The sequence below is a fragment of the Carettochelys insculpta genome, chromosome 25 (assembly GCF_033958435.1).
Source record: "Carettochelys insculpta isolate YL-2023 chromosome 25, ASM3395843v1, whole genome shotgun sequence".
In the NCBI taxonomy this organism is placed as follows: domain Eukaryota; kingdom Metazoa; phylum Chordata; order Testudines; family Carettochelyidae; genus Carettochelys; species Carettochelys insculpta.
Genome location: NC_134161.1, coordinates 13,635,267 through 13,653,269, shown reverse-complemented (window position 1 = coordinate 13,653,269; position 18,003 = coordinate 13,635,267). Strand labels below are relative to the sequence as shown.

General features: G+C 42.9%; 1 long non-coding RNA gene across 1 annotated transcript in view; it reads right to left on the bottom strand.

Moving 5' to 3' along the window:
- Positions 1-18,003, bottom strand: part of LOC142001564 (uncharacterized) — a 236,758-nt gene that overhangs the window by 145,575 nt on the left and 73,180 nt on the right. Inside the window, exon 2 of the long non-coding RNA XR_012642523.1 lies at positions 11,711-11,792. This is a non-coding gene — a long non-coding RNA (uncharacterized LOC142001564). The remainder of the gene's footprint in view (positions 1-11,710; positions 11,793-18,003) is intronic.

Sequence of the window (18,003 nt, the reverse complement as noted above, 5' to 3'; positions counted from 1 at the left end):
TAAAACAATTTATTTCATTTCTCTGCAATCACCTTCTCTTTGAGTGCTCCTTTAGCATCTTAATCATTCAGCTGCCTCACTGGTTATTTAGCAGACTTCTTGCTTCTGATGTACTTTAAAATATTTTTGTTTGAGTTGTTGGCTAACTGTTGTTCAATTTCTTTCTTTTTTTTTTTTGGCCTTCCCTAATTATATTTTTACACTTCAGTTGCCAAAGTTTATGAAGAGTTTATCCTTTCTATTTTCTTCTCTCCTTAGCCACATTGACACTTTTTGGTCCTCTTACTATTTTTAAAAAGTATGGCATATACATTTAAATTGGGGCTCTATTATGGTGCCTTTGAAAAGTTTCCATGCAGTTTGCAGGGTTTTCACTTTTGGCATTGTATTTTTAATTTCTGTTTAACTTGCTCATTTTTGTTTTGTTCCTCTCTCTGAAATTGAATCTGATTGAAATGTATCAACACACTCTTTAAATTGTGCTCAAGTATTTGATATACAAGTTATTTAACTATGGTTATAACAACTCTATTGCATGGCAGTGAAGCATGGATGCTGAGGAAGGCTGACGAATACTGGACTGACGTCTTCAGTTCTCATTATCTTCATCAGCTACTCCAGATTCAGTGGCTGGACAAGGTCAGCCGTGAGGATGTTTGTGGCTGATTCAAACAATCGCCTCCGTCCACACTGGCTTGGTTTGAGCAGCTATCGTGGTACAGATGTGTTATTAGCATGTCAGACCAGCATGCTACACAGACCATTTATCAAGAAATGCTGTTACGCAGCCAGTAATAATGTTGTTGCCAAAAGCTTTGGCTACATGATAAAATCATGAGTCACGGACACAAACTGAACGTCCAGAGAGGCTAGCGAAAAACCTGGCTATAAATTGATCTGGGTAGCGCTCATTCTGCAAGAGATGTGACATTCCGACAGTGGTGATGATTTGGAATGCAGGAGGAAATCCTGGCCTCATTCAAGTTAATGACAAAGGGCCCAGAGGCTCCCATAGAACCAGAATTTCACATGTGGAGTTAAACCCAACTCTGAGGTAGCTCCATTTGCTCCACAGGCTCATGCAATGAGGAAAGATTTCTTTGTAACAATCCTGACCACAGAGGATGTTGGGAGGATACATATTGCCTCTTGACGAGGAGTTAGAAACTGAGACCTCAAAGAGGAAAGAGGGGATCAGTGGCAACTGGTGAGGGAGGATTTGGGAGGGGCACCAGCTATGTTCCCCGTCAGCTGCTAACCCACCGGAAACACCTCCCCTTTCGCCATCTCTGTCCTACTCCCTCCCCAACACTGTTGTGTCTCTGCCTCCATCATCCTCTGGAAATGCCCTGCCACTTCTGGTGAGCGTGTGGGGAGGGGGAGCCTTTCCTCCAGTGCAGCGCAGCCCAAGAGCAGTACAAGCTTGCTCTACCATGTGCTGTTCTCAGGCAGTGCCAGTCCAGGGAGGGGCAGGTCTGCCCTCACATTCACTGAGTGCAGGGGGGGTGTTTGGTGCTGGGGGGGACCTATGACCCCTCATGTACCCCAAAGCATTGCCCTTGGCTGGGATGGGGATGGTGATTGTGAAATGCTCAGGGAGATTAAAGAGGCTACAAAAACAGAAAATTCAATAACAAGGAGGGATTTCCAATATCTTCATGTTGATTGGGAACCTGTCACCTCATGCCAGAATGCAGAGATACAACTTTTAGGCAATGACTGCTTCTTGGAGCAGCTAGTTCAAGAATCCACAAGAGGGGAAACGTAATTCTTGAACTAGTCCCAAAGGGCACACAGGAACTGGTCAAGGACAAGAGATGAATGTAGCAGAACCAGCTTGTGACAAAAAATATAATACAATTAAATTTTACATCCTTGTAGATGAAAAAATACCAAATAAACTAACTACACTAGTATGTTACTTAAAAAGGGGAATTGCACAAAAATGATGACACTAGTTAAATCAGAATTAGAACCGCCATAAGAGAGTAATGCTTGTAAGCTGCATAAAAAAATTTGAAAACCACCATAATAGAGGTTCAATGTAAGGGTCTGGCTGAACAGAGTAGAAACATGTTTTGAAACAAAAAGACACCCTTCAAAAATTGGAAAACAAATTGTACTGATAAAAAGAAAAAATAACAAGCTCTGTTTAGTCAAGTGTAAAAGTATAATTAGGCAGGTCAAAAACGAATTGGAAGAAGAATTAGCAAAAGAGAAAAAGAAAAAACTAGCAGCACCCATTTTATATTCCTCAGGAGCTGAAAGCCTGCCATTGAGGCAACTGGATGGTCACGGTGCTACAATGAGCACTCAAGAAGGACAAGGCCATGGTGGAGAAGCTAAATGAATTCTTTGCATCCTAGTGGTTGTTGCACCAGGGAGGCTTGGTGGTCAGAAAAGGAGTCAATAGCCAGAGGCAGGAACTGGTGTTAGGGATGAGAGCTGGAATGGATTGAACTGGAGTGAGGCTTGGAGAGAGACAAGCACGGGAGTGATTGCAGCTGTGGACGTGTGTATTGTGCAGTCAGACCTCAACTGTTACCCTTGGGCTTAAGAGCCAGTTTGCTACTTAGACACTCCAGCTGACTGAATGAGAATCAGGCAGCCTTTCTGCAGCTCAGCAGTGTGCTTACAGGCTGCCCAGAGACTGGTTAGACACAATTACAAATCCTCGTTCCTGACAACACCCAAGAGTTAGGAAAGCACTTAAGGATGAAGTGTCAGAGCTGCTGACAAAAAATATGTAGTCTGTCATTAATGTCCACTACCACAGCAGCACTGCATATGTTGTGCCCATCTTTACCCACGGCAATGTTTTGATCCATTATGGCAGCTAGCATTATTTACACACATATAGTAAGAGACAGTCCTTTCCCTGAGGAACTTGCAATCTGAATAGACAGGAAGCTATTATTGTCCCTAGTTTACAAATAGAGAACTAAGGACATAAGAATGGCCACATTGGCTCAGACCAATGGTCATTCTAATCTAGTCACCTGTCTCCTGACGGGGGCCAATGTCACATGCTTCAGAGGAAATGAACAGCATATGTAATAATGAAGTGATCCATCTTTTTGCCCATCCTCTGCTTTTGGCAAACAGGGACGAGGGTTACCATCACTGTTCATCCGGCTAATAGCCATGGATGGACCCATCTTCCATGAATGTATCTAGTTTTCTTTTGAACCCTGTTGCAGTCTTGGCCTTCACAATTTCCTCTGAAAAGAGTTCCACAGGTTGACTTGCATTGTGTGAAGAAATAATTCCTTTTGCTTGTTTTAACCCTTCTGCCTATTGATTTCATTTGGTTGTGACCCCTAGTTCTTTGATTAAGGGAAGAAGTAAATAACACTTTATTTACTTTCCTCACACCAATCATGATTTTACAGACATCGATCAGATCTCCCCTTAGTTGTATCTTTTCCAGGCTGAACAGTCCCAGACTTATTAATCTTTAGTTATAAGGTACAGAGATACTATATCACATGCCCAAGGACACAGAGAGAGTCTAAGGGGCATGTTGCAATCACATCTCCGATGGAAATGTTGTCCAGTAATTCAGCTCTCCTGAATCTCAGTTCAGGACCTTATCTCTTTGGGTTAAGGCAGGCAAAGTGGCAAACTTGAGTCCCATTTGTGCTTTCAAAATTCTCTCCCTTTCCTTCTCTAATCCACAGGTTTAGGCGATTGCCCCACACAGTCCTGCTGCCCCTTGACAATATGCTTGCCTAGGAAGCTGAAAGTGTTGCCAGGAAAGGTGAGTCTTCACAATCATGCCTTTTGAATTCACAAAGCTGCACTGTGTGAGAGTCACCGGATAGATGGAAACCTCCTGAAGGCGGGGAGGTTAAACCATTTTTTTTTTCAAATCAAAGAGCTGCTTTGTCAGTTAGGCTACAATGGCCTCACCACTATGGAGATTATTTTGACAGCACGGATTGGACTCGTCAAAATAGCAACATCAGTCTATCTCCCTGCCACCCCCTTTGAATTATTTATTTATTTTATCATTCTTCTACTTCAGAGCTGCTCCACCATTCCTCATGCCTCTGGGCAGATCTGAACACTTAAGCCTTGTGTGGTTTCCAGGATGACTGTCAGGGCCCCATTGGGATTAAAGTTATTTGACTAGAAGGAGAAAATGGCTTCGAAAAAAGCAAATAAATATTTTCTCCCTCACCTGTGTAACTTTGTGTTGTCTCTTAATAGGTTGCTCTGAAAATGAAGCCTCTTGCTTGCTTACTGCTCCTCTTGCCTGGAGCAGTTCAAACATTGGCCTCATTTTGTGGTTAGTCTTTCAGCTTCGATTGAGGGTGCTGGGTGAGGGAAAGGTGAACATTCCATGGGGCTTTCATTAGGCTTTGAGGGGTGAGGGCAGGGGGAGGGTACCTGCATCCTGTGTGTGAATGGAACTTGTTTCTATGATCGTTATCAACTTTGATTTATGACTCAAGAGTGTGATGCTATCATGAGGGCAGGTCAGTCCATTGACATTTTGGGCAGTGAGGAAGAGTTACTGTACATGCAGCCCATCCTCTCACTAAGATGGCATGGCTAATGCCAAGCATTCAAAAATCAATGAGTTTGGCTTCAAAATAATGAGATCTTAAAAATAAATTTGGGTTCTTTTTGTTTGCCCTGTAGGGGTCATGTTCCCAAATTATCTGCCATTATGAGGGCTTGAAGCTCTTTTTAAAATGAATGCCATGATTCTCCCATTTTCTTTGTTTCCTTATGCTCCTCCATCTGTCTGCTGTCCCTTGTTTTATATTTCAATTGTAAGTCATTTGGAGCTGGAACCCATCATGACAGCATCAAGCTAGATGGTTACGCGACAGTAATAAAAGGCAAGTATATTAGTCCCAGGTTAAATAGGCCTCCTTTCTTGGGGTAAGGTAAAGACAGAACAGTCAGGAACTTTCCAGAATCAATTAAGGCAGGCAAGCCAATTGAGACAATCAATTAAGGCAGACAGGTCTACTGAGGTACTTGAAGTTAATTGGAACTTTCTAGAATCAATTACGACAGGTTGACCAGGACACCTGGAGACAATTAAGAACCAGCCAGTACTGGTTAGAGAGGATTTTATGAGCTCACTGTGCAAGGAGTTGGAGGAGAGAAGGTGCTGTGGCAGGTCTGGGAGGGACAAGTGTAAGCAGGGACCAGGAGGAAGAGTCTATGGTAAGGAAGATGCTGGGGGGGGACCTGCAGAAGTGACTGTCACACAGCTAATACTGGAGACATTGCAGGCAGCTGCTGTCATAAGGCTGGAACCCAGAGTACAGGGTAGGGCCTGGTTCCCCCCATCTCAAACTCCCTATTCACCAGTGGAGAGTTGATACCAGCAGAGGGATGCACCACGGGGTAATGGCTAAGTTGGAAAAGGGTATGTTCTATCCCTGAATCACTTGGAGAGGCAGTAGAGACTATGGGGTTTGATCCTCTCTCCTTTCCCCCTTCTGTCCAAGGATGAGGGTGGCTAAACAAATAGCAAGCTTGTGCCCTAAAGAAAGCATCTAAATGAGGGTGGTTGTGAGGGGGAGTGTGGCGGCCATAAGCCTCTGAGTTGAGCAATCTGCCTGGAAGTGTTGGACTTGACAAGGCAGAGGAGTTTTGTTGTACCATCATTTTGTTCTGTGTTTGTACAATGCCTTGTACAACTGTGCCCTGGTCCATGACTGGGAGTCTAGGCACCACTGCAATACAAATAACAACACTCACATGACTCCAGGAACTGGCACTTGAAGTAAAACACTAAATTTCACAAGGCTTGTGACAAAAGCTTAGGAGTTGAAAACACTGCTACCAGAAAATGTGGTGGGGTGATTGAGTCTCTGCGACTGAACAGTCCAGAGCCTCATGCTGAGTTTTCTTCTCTGCTGATTTCTGTTTGCTTCCCTTTCTTTTTTTTTCCTGGTCACTTCCTTTCTTCCTCCCTCATCTGCTATTTCTTTTACTTCCACTGCTCCTCTGTTTCTATGGGCAGACGGAGCCAAAAATGAAACAGAGAAAAACTAGTCAATTTTACACTGCTCCAGGAGCACAGCAGGGATGTCAAAATGATCATAACTTGTAAGTTTCATTTCGTTGCTTCATCAGAAAAGGTAGGAGCCAGAGGCTCTTCAAGCATCAGCACAGAAGGCTTTGTGTGACCTCCCCTGATGGCTGGCGTTTATCAACTCCTGCCTCAAATATTCAGCCACCATTTTGATATATAATCACTTCCAGCATAGGTTATCAGCAGGGTTTGAAATTTCAGTGCAGCAGTACTGGACTTCTCTCAGTTGAACTAAAAGAATAATTCCCTAACTAGGAGCAATAGTAAACTCTGATCCTCTAGTAAACCAGCCATCAGAGGGGGGCATGATCCACACTTTGCCTAGTCTGCACTTTTTGACTGATTTACTATGTTACAAGGCTTCCAAAGACATCTCCGTGCTATTAAACTGCTCTTTTCAGAGCTATGGTAATTTGCACCCCCAGCTTCATTGTTCAACTAGATGGCTACATGAATCATCCTCCGTGATGTGTGGTGGACTTTGTGCACTGTCAGTGACAGAAGAAAAGCTGGGACAAATCTATCAGTGGTACAACATCACTTATTCTTGATTCCCAGTCCCACCAGGCAGAAGTGCTGAGATGCCACCAGCAGCATGCATAGTTCTAAAAGGCCAATGCTAAAATCTGGCAGAATAACAGCTTTAATCTTAATTACCTGACTTCTTATCCATTTGAATGGGATCCTTATCTCTGTTCACATAGGAGACTGTATTTAATTATATTTGGAGATAATTCTTCATGCACCAAGTGCATTATTAAGCAACTTCTGCAATACATAGTTACTGCATTTCCCATTATGATTAGACAGTGACAAACACGCTTTTTCTCCTTCCCCACTTTCCTGGGTAACTCATGCCAAATGCAGAGAAATAGGGTAAGAGAGGCACAGGGCCAATATGGGGTGCTGCCTTCCAAGGCAAACTTAAATAGAAAAGTGAGAGTTTATAGGGAAACCTATAGTTGGTGAGTAAGACCATTGCAAGGTGGGTGCTGTTAGTCCCAGGGGACTGATGTGTGTGTTTATTTATGGACAGCATGAATGGATGCACTGGGCTTGACTGAATGGAGGTTTGTTTCACCCACTAATGAGTATGTCCCATATTTCTCTCTGTGCAAAATTCAGAGGGCCCAAGTCTGTTAGAGCTTGTCCTATGGAGATTGAGCAGCTCACATGCTCAGTTCTAGAGGTCCATGGTTTAATCCCTGGTGTATTGACCAAGGCAGTGGCACACCTGAAAGCATCATAGTTTGGGATGTCGTAACATAATATTCCTGAGCTGGGTGGTCCCATGGTCCAATAAATCAATTTGGGAATGAGGGGAAGACACATTGCTTTTCCATGGCTGTCCTAGAAGAACCTGGGTTCTGTAAGCATATCTCCAGGGAGCACAAGGGGAGGAGAAGGGGGAAGATTGCTTGCCTCTTGGGGGCAGAGGAGGATCAGGTCTTTGATCATATAGCTATAGGCACTTGCTTTACATTCTCAAGGCGTAAACTAATGGGAGTCCCCAGGACATTCAGAATCAGTGCTACCTGAAGATTGCAAACTTCTCTGGAAGTTGTTTGGGGGCTGTTTGGCCAGTGCATCTGTCTGTCCATGACATCATCAGAGCTCCAAAGCTCAGTGTCCAGTGTTCCAAAAGAAATATATCTGAGAAAGGGAAGAGACTCAGCCCCTACCTGTTCTTTTCTCATCTGGAGGAAGAATAAACTCTGCAATGATGGTAGGCAGCTGGGGCTTAATGTAAAAAGACATTTAGTCACAAGATTTTTTCAAGAGCATCTAATTGGATTAGATGCCTATCTCCTTTGAGACAGGATTTTGAAAATCCCATTGGGCTCTGATCTGCATCTTTAGGGACATAAATATCTTCAAAAATCTGGCGCTTGATGCCTGGAGCTGAAGAAACAGCTGCGGGAAGAGAGTAGAAGGAACTGCTGCCAAGTGCAGCTCTAAGATTCCTCTCTTCACTCAGTCTTTAGTAGTGCAATGGAGACTTGGGCCCAGCATTTCTGAAACAACAAGGCTTTTATGCTTAGCTAAGCTGGGAATTTACCATGAGGATAAACAATATGGGCTGAATCCAGAGAACTCACTCATGTGATTGGTTTCACTTCTATGAAAAGGGATCTGATTCTTTGTAATGTTGCACCTTGTGTTATCATTTACACCAATTCAGTCTGCTACTAGATCAGAATTGCACGACTTCCACATTACACACAGTTTGCCAGTGACTAACCAGGTGCAGGGTAACAGTGAGTCCTGCCCAAGGGGTTTGGCTGAAGTGAGGTGTGCAGAATTAGAGTCTTACCTTACAAGTACAAAGCAGTTTACTCATAGTATTGATAACTTAAATCTCTCAAATTTCGCACTGAAATGTCTTGCAGGTGGTTAAATTTGCAATGTCTAGTTTGTGTGGGATTATCAGTGTTTCAGAGGAAAGTTACACATGCCCTGCCATTAATCTTACCTGGGATTGTTTACTTGTTCACAAGTTTTCTGATGTATAAGATTTATTCTAGCCTTTCTGGATCATTTGTAAGTGTTAAAAGAGCTATGGAGTCTACTAGAAAAGGTACAGTATAATTCCATTGATTTATACAAACAATGAATTGGACTCAGTATAACTTGTATATTGTGTTTGGAATCTCTTGCTTGCAAGTTAAGCTATGAAAAAAATGCATGTTGAGATTTTGAAAGAGGAAATATTCAGACACAACCAGTGTTCCCTTTAACTTTGTCCATCTATAGGCAGAATGAACTTTGTTGTGTGCACTGAAGCATGTGCAGACGTGCACCATCAATAAAAACACATGCTGTCCACTGTGGGTGGCTGTTGGCACTCTGCGAATCAGTTGGGTGATACCTGAACCTCTCCTGGCCATGCACTTAGCTTATAGAGAACATTGGACACAACTTCTGTCAGTCATCGCTGAAGATGTGTCCCATGCCTTGGTGCACATAACAGAATTTATTCTGCCCATGTATGGAAGAAATTAGAGGGAGCACTGCTGGTCATATATGTTATTTGTGCCTGTTTTTATCATTGTGTAAGGCTGATGAACACTGACTGTTGGCAAGAGGGACTGAACCTGCGACCTGAAGGGCTAAAGACATGTCCCTCTACAGCAAAAGCTAAAAGCCAGCTGCCTTTCAGTTAAGGCTGGGGAGTGGCTGTTACTCTCCCTTGTCAGTGATCTCATTGCCTCCAGGGTTACCATTGGATGAACAATCCACTTGTTGGTGATGGTGGCCCAACTGCTATGAAACAATGGTGAGCTGGAACCCCCCCACGTTGGTGTGAGTTTGGCACCTAACTCCTGTGGGCTCTTTTTTTAAAATCCCAGATGCAAACTCAGGAAGCCACTGGGAAAAGAGCAGTGTCTGGACCAGCCGGTGAAGATGCAATGATCTGGGCATCTTGCATGCCTCAAAAGTAATAGTTTGGGGAGGCACTCAACAAACAGGGGGTACCAAGGATGCCTGAGACACATTGAGCAGGGATTCATGTGGGAGGGTAAGGTGGATGCTGGAGTGGTTGGGAGCAAGTCATGGATCCTTCCTGAGCAATATTCCCTCTTCATTGCCTACATCTGAATGATATATGTGGATTGTTAGAAACCGCTGAAGTGTTTCACAACAACTCTCCCTATTCGGTGTATTCAATTTGCTGAAGCGTGTCCCTATTTTCTGTTGAGCAGCCCATCTTTATTGCTTTCAAAGTCCAGAAGGCTTGCCCCAGTAAGAATTCAGACAAACATAATGGATCACCCACCCTGGTCTTTAGGCGGAATACCCTGTTTTCCCCATTCACTACAAATAGCCAGGCTGCGAACAAGACTCCCATGGGAAAGAGTGTAACTTTTGCAGCACAGCATGCTACAACCGATGGCCCAAGTCTGACTCAGCCGGAATAGCAGCACCCACACGATTTCCTGTAGTACCTTGTATTTTTCTTGGAGGCTTCCCACCTGACTCCTTGCCCAGTCCAACCTGGCTTGGTGTAGGAAGGCTGACAGGATCACAGCCTGAGGGAGTTAAGCTATACTATATCATTGCTACAATATAATGGGGCAAAGGATTATGGGGATTATTCCTAAAGCTTTGCAGGAAAATGCTGTTGGTAAATGTAATGGAGAGGGTGGCTTTAGAGTCAATAAAAATGGATCAACCAATGCTGGGTCGTATTTCACTCTTTCAAAATATTCTTTAAGTGCTTACCAGAAAAACAAATTTCATTGTGCAACCTGAATTACTTTCCAGACGATTTACTGTCTCATTTCATTTCCTTGATATACAGTGGAAACAGATCTCTTTTGTCACACTTTAAAAGTTATAGTTACCTCCCCACTGTTGTGTGTTTGTGTGTTAAGTGATAGCCTACAACTCCAAGTGCGTAAGTGCTAATAGATCTCACAAGGAACTCTTTCATCCAGCACCCAACCTTTCCAGACAAAAGAAATCTTTAGTCACAGGTGGGTACAGGACCTCTCTAACCTTAACCTTGGAACATACAGTATCAAGTTAATTACATAGAGATAAATCCTTAGCCAATATAAACAAGTGGGTCTCCACTGAAATCTATGGAGGTATATGGATATATAAGAGCCCTGAAGAGCTTGTAGGGCCAGATACTCAGAAAAGCATTAGCCGAGCCTTTATTTTTGGACTTGCAAATAGAGCAAGTGAGGCCCCATTTGAGTCAGAGATGGACTGCACAGTCCAGTGTTAGTGTTTCCAGATCTCAGGACCAAGACCTTACCCAATGCACTGTCCAATTGAGGGGTGAAATCCGTTGCTTAGAGATGGATGTGATAACACTGCTCTGTCAAATAAATGCATGGGCAAGTATGCATACAATCCACAGCCACTTCAAGATGGTGTGCAGCCAGAATCCGAGGATGGTTCCTTTTGAGCCACTTAGAGCAACCCCGGATTGCCTTGATCTCTATGTGTGTGTGTGTGCAAGTGTGATATATATAATTGGCTTTCAGATGTGCCTCAATAGGGAACACTCATTTGGGCTTTGATTATTTTAGCAAGCTTCTTTTCCATTTCTCCATTTCACCTTGCCAGCTGCTATGCTTTACAGACCTACCAGTAAGGAGAGATTTTCACCTCTATCTAAGTAGAGTATTTTAGGGAGGCACCCTGTGTACAAGCAATATGCTCACATGCCAGTATTTTCTGAGCACTCAGTCATCGTCCCCCACTAATGAAAAATTTGCGAGGCGAAAAAGTATTCTGGGTATTACTGGCATGCAAATCATCATGCTAAGCACCTCTCTTTGCTTTAAGAGGAACAACAATAGCACAGTTGTGAAAGAGCATGCTGGGTAACAAGCTGTAAAGCAAAGAGACTTGGCTGGTTCTCTGTGTTCCAATAATAACTTATATTTAATAATACCTTACACTTTGATGGAAACGCTCCCAGTGCTTTGCAAACATTAATTAATCAAAGTCTCATAACAGCCTATGATTTAGGGAGGTGAATATTTTTATGGAGAGGCTGACATCCCAAAATCTGATAATGTCATGGTTATTAAGCTCAATGAAAATGAAAAGCTCACTATAAACAGACAGTATTGTTACATGCATAGAAAGGCATTTCATATGAAAATGAAGGACATTCATTGGAGAACTCACGGTTAGATTTGATTCCAGACTCTTCCACAGACTTTCTAGATTGCGGCAAGGAGTTAATATAATCTCTGCTTCTGTTTCCCATCTGTAAAATGAGCAGAATAATAAGAACATTTCTTTTCTCCCATACTATATTGTCCATTTAGACCTCAAGTTCACCAGGTCAGGGACCATCCCTTACTCTGTATATGTACAGAGACTAGCACAATGGGGGTCTGATCTCCTCGGTGCAGCAGCATATAAACATTAATAACAATTTAGCTCAGGACATGATAATATGTAGACTCAGCAGGTGGGGGAAAGATTTAAATCATCTAAACTACAATTCGATGAGGACATCAGGGTTGGGCTTGTCTTCCTACTCTTGCAAAAAACAAACAAGGCACTGGGATCATAAATTACCAACTATCAGCCTGGACTGGACTTTGACATATGTCCGAGCATCTCTAAGAGCAGTTTGGTCTTTAATACCTAATTGGGAGGCTATTTTACTATTGACTTGGGAATAAAACTACCATCTGCTGGCTGCTCAAACCCCTGACCCTCACCATGTAGATTTTCCTCAGAAGTCTCTCATCCAAGAACTGAACTAGGACAACATTTTTTATTGCAAGACTTTGGGATGGATTATTATCTAGTGGTTACACCAGAGCAGTGGGACTCAGGACTCCTGGGTTCAACTACTAGTTCTGCCACTGAGTCACTGTGTGATATGGATCAATACACCTGCCTTCTCTTTGCCTCAATTTTTCCATCCCTAAATGGAGAGGATGAACTTGTTCTACCATTGTGAAACACCTGTAAATTTTTGGCTGAAAGTATCACCTGTACCTGCACACCCATCACTGTTGTGCACAAACACACATCTGATCTGGTCTGAGCAAGAAGATATGACTGCAGCCCATAGTCAGAATGTTCTTCCATTCCCCACCTACATGTTAGCAGGGAATCCAAGTATCTCAGATATAAGAGAGTTCACGTGATTTCGTCCAGTCTGCTCTGCACACGAACAAAAATATCCATAGAGCCTGCAGTGGATCTAGAGGCCACCGAAATCTCGGAGTGTAGGTAGCACCCTGGCCTGTACAGACCCATTGATAAATATTTCCCATTCCCATGCTGAAGTGTGCCTGATATGGTAGGAAGAGCCAATATTTGGCTTTTTCTCTGAATTCATGCTCAGAGAAAACATAGCCCAAACCCATGGTTTGCCTGGCAGCTCCCTTGTTCCTAGTTTGGCAACAACAAAGAGCATTTGGAATTCATGAGGCCCCAAAATTGTCAAGCCAACAGGTGGCCAAAAGCAACCACACATCTTGTATCATTACTTTTCTGAGACTGTTGCAGGGCTGAATGTCGGACCTGCAGGGTTTAGAGAAGCAGTGCAGCAAACCATGTATGTGGGGTTTAATGGGCCACAGACTGTAGCGGGAAAATTCTTCTAGTGTTTTCTCAGGAACGTTTTTGCTTTGGGCTTGGAATTCACTTTGGCCTGGCTCAATGGTATCAATAACTGATATTAATGGTATTTAGAAACCTAACTTCTATTGATTTCAATGGGACTTAGGCACTTAAATATATTTAATGGCCTGGGCCTTTGTGGCAAACAATACACTATGCTTGTGATTCATTGATTACTTCACTAGATGACTTATCCAGAGTTGCCTGGGTGCAGAGTGAGGGTGCACACAGGCCTCCTGCTGGTGCTCTCTCGGGTGGCCTAAGGTCGGGGCTGGGTGGTAGGAACCATACAGGCCTCCCAGAGAGTTGTAACATACTGTGTTTGTGATCAGGCATGCTAAGTTAAAGTAGCTCACACTGCAAATCAGTGAAGAAAAACTGGGAGTGAGGCCCATGAGTCTTGGTGCCCCATCATTGGCTCTGACCTGGAAATGCAATTCTCCTTTAAAACTGCTGACTTTTTGACCTTCGAGTGGAAAGAGGCTGAAGAAGTTATTATGGATCTATACAAGATCAGACACAGAGGCGTAGGCATGTAAGTTCGTATCTTCACAAAACAAAAAAGTAGTCCTGTAGCACTTTAAAGACTAACAGTAGTTCATTAAGTGATGAGCTTTCGTGGGACAGATCCACTTCTTCAGATCTGGAAATTCTGATGAAAGTACGTAGGACAGAAGGGCATGGTGAAGGGTGGGGAAGAGGGGGAACAAAATTACTTACTGCAAATGTCTATTAAGTCCAGTGACTTGCCTGAGATTACTGCAAATATCAAAGATAGGGAAGCTGTCTTTGTAATGCATAAGGTAATTGCTATCTCTATTAAGATTAATGTCTGATTTGTGTCCCATCATTCTTTGGTGAAGTGATTGTCTGGGCTGTCCAACATACATAGCAGAGGGGCATTGCTAACACATGATGGTATATATAACTAGCAGAGGTACAGGAATATGAGCTCCTGATCATGTAATTGACGTGATGGTGTCTTCAGAGTAAATATGTGGACAGAGTTGGCAACAGGGTTTGTTGCAGGGAAAAGTTCCAGGATTAGCATTTCTGTGGTACGGTGAGGGTGGCTAGTGAGAATTTTTGTTACAGTATAGACATTAGGAATCTGAATACACAGAAACGTATCAGTGAGCATTTCAATGGAGCAGGCCATAGTATTAAAGACGTGAGAAGCTGCATCCTAAAACCAAGAGACTTTAACACCAGATTACAAAGGGAGACAGATCTGAAGAAGTGGGTCTGTCCCATGAAAGCTCATCACCTAATAAATTATTTTGTTAGTCTTTGAAGTGCTACATGACTGCTTTTTTGCTACACAAGATCAGTTAGCTCCCATGAAAGCCTGTAACACTCAGAACCACCAGGGAGGCTTGAATAAGCCAATCAAATTTAGGATAGACATCCAATTTTTTTTTTAAATTCTCTCATTTGAAAGGAATTGCTCATCATAAATTAAACTTAAAAAATTAGACCAGTGTTTTGTATTGTTTACAACAAGCACTTCAAGCTTATAGATGTTCCCTGTTGATTTATATCATTTAATATTCTCCCCTATTCAAGCTTTCCATAAATCAAGCAGAGATGTCAACTTTGTGTCAACATTTCAGTATGTCCACAAGCCACAGACAAGTTAGAACAACGGATATTATGGAGGAGGAGGTCGATTTTTTTCTTCCTCTTTCCTCGCCTGCTTTCCCATTTTGATGAGACAATATGAGGATGGGGCTGGTACTTGTCAGTTATTTCTGAGTCACATCTCATTAGGTCTTTTTCACACACTCTGGAGAACAATGTTAGAGGCAATACAGTCAAAACAACACATGTTCCCGCATGTGCACTTGTGGGATAGTCCAACAGCTGTCATGGAATTGCACTGGGAGGCTGAGCAGGTGTCTAAAGTTATTGGGCCAAGACATGACGCAGTTTCTAGTCAGATCTTATTTTGGCAAAATTCTCATCTTCATTAAGCCCAAGAAGGATACCGAGTAAAATTTCAAAAGCACTAAGGGCTGGTTTTTTAGACATATCTAAGTGCCTAACTCATTGTTTTCAATGGAAGTTAGGCACCTAAAAACTTATGATGATACAGGCTTAAACACCCCAAGTTTCACAGACGTTCAATAAATTTACGCTCGTCCATGCTTATGTCACTTTTGAAAATCCTATCTATAGTAAAAACTGAGTGTCAATTTTGCACAGTAATATTGAAAAGTACCATATGCATGCTTGGTGCTTTACAGACATATCTAGGAAGGTGCCTGCCCCTGCCCCAAAGACCTAACAATATACATATTATATGTTGAACCTCTCTTGTTCAACACCCTCGGCACCTGACTGGTGCCAGACGAGAGAATTTGCTGGAGGATGGGAGGTCAATATTTTCTAGCACATTACCAACACTTCTGCTGCTTACTGGTCTCTAAGAAAACATTTAGGGGTAAATTACAGCTTAGTAACTGACAGCCAGGACTGGTGGCTGTAACCAAACTTTATGGGACCACAGAAAACTTGCCATACCCATGATAAGTGGGCATCTGGCTAACTAAAATCATGCTGGATTACAGAGTTTGCTGGACGAGAGTGTCCCGGATAGAGAGTTTCAACCTGTTTAGGATTTAAGAGAAAACTCCAATCTCCAGTTTTCACCCCAGGTGGGGCAGACTGAACTGAAATCCTAGACTGAGCCCCATGTGAAAAAGATTTTGTTAGTTTCTGGCCAGTCCCTAGGCATATTTATCCCTGTGGCCCAACTCCCTTCCCTTCCTGCTTCCTTCCAAACATGCACAATATAATCAAGACTCAAGTAGCAGGAAGGCTGCCTGCTAACCCTGTGGTGCACTGTCAGACCTAGCTGTGTGTCTGTGGGAGGATATCAAGCATAATTTTACTGCTTACAGTTGCCTGACTCTAGCCAACCTGAAAGTTTCATAGGCTCACCTAATTTTAACACAAAAGTCAATAAATAATTTGTAATGGCTAGATGCTTCTAATTAACTATGTTGAAAAAGAGATTGATATCTCTCTTCAGAGCTAATAAAGCAGGCCATTTCATAACTTCACCCATTACACAGATTCCACTTGATCATTAAAAGAAAACATTTAACAATGCAGACTCGGATAGGTATCTGCTTTTACACATTGGTAATAAACGATTGACATTCCAGCAGCCGATCCCCATCCAGCCTCCACTGAATGCGAAGTGAAAGGTATTTATATGGCATTTGTGGAAAATAGATTTTCTGTTTTTCAGATGCAAAAGGAGATCTTTCAAAAGGTAATAAATAAAATAGAAACTAGGTGCTTTAACAAGACGCATGATGAGTCCTCTGGATTAGCTGAAATTAGTCTGTTGCTAATGGCAGGGAGGTTTGGCGGCTGGCCATTTATTTACCTAGAAAATGTAGAGCTAATTGGAAAAGCACCTGTGAGGAGGTATAGCTCACCACCTGCATTAAAGTGAAATAAAATAATCCTACCTAACTGACAACATTACTTACTGATATTATGAAATCACCTCCAGGCATTTTTAGTTTTATTTGTGTGTGTGTGCGTGCGCGCACATGCGCAAACTTTTATGAATCAAACCTTCGTCTCTCTCCCCCCTCCTTGGAAACCTCAGGATTGTGTCCTGATATCAAAGGCCACACATCTCCCTTCAGGGGAGACTCTGGAAATGGAATCCTTCCCCAGACAGGAGGTAATGAGACTGATACTTATCTGCCTGTTCTCACCAGCCAGGGTTACACCAGACGCCTCTTGAGGGTTGCCTGCATACTTTAGGGGCCTATTCCGAAGCTCTTCCTTGATAGAAGCCTCTTCATTGTCTTTGCTGGGCTTTACATCACTCCAGGGGCAAGCAAGCAGTCATGATTGCAAAGATATTTGCCAGCCCAGGCTAGCTGGAGCACGCAAAATTTTCAGTTGACTTCACTTGGAATTCTGACTGTTCTGTACTTAATTTACTTAAACCCTTGTACTCTGGGTGGACTATAGGTCATGTGTAAGTCTCCTCCACTTCACTCTGTCTAGGGACAAGACTTCTAACTGTCCCCAGCAGTACCCCAGTTGTTGTCCTTCAGTCTCAGTAGATCTTCTCCACATTGTCTGAGTTCTTCAACTTTTGCGTTTTCCTTGTGCATTCTGTTTGAGAGTTTGATGCACAATTCTGGATGATGGTTTCCTGAGAGTGTGGCCCAGACATCCCCGCTTTCTCCTCATGATTTGAACATTAGGTTGTTCTTGTCCTGCTCTGTTCCAAAGTTCTTCATTTGTGACTGCTCTGTACATCTCTGAAAATATAGGCTACCCAGTCCCTGCCCTGTGCAGTTCTTGATCTAATTTGGAATGGGATGCAGCTAGAAAGTGAGACAAACAAAATCAGGAAGGAGAGGTAAGATAAGATCATGAAGAGCTGTGCTTTTCTTTACACCAGCTCAGGAGCTGGTTGAATAGTTTGCTATATTGCTTTCCCTCCCAGTAAGACTGCAGCTTCCCCTCACTCCAGTATGAGTCCTTTTCTGCTTAGCTGCCTCTTGTACTATACTGCCCAAGCACTGGTCCTTCCCTGCTACATTTATTCCACTTGAAAATCTGGTCACTCCATGCAGGACACAGTCAATAAACCCAGTCAAATTGCTTACATTACCTTTGCAGCTGTGCTTTTGCTCCAGCAGCAGACAGTCACATGTTTGGGGGACACATATAATGTCCTGTGCCATTACAAAGGCACAGAAAACCTGCAAGCCTCTGCAAAGTCCGCAGCAGTTACTTGAGCCTTTCTTCCCACAGCCCCACTGAGCTGCCTGACATCCAAACCTCTGTGCTCATCC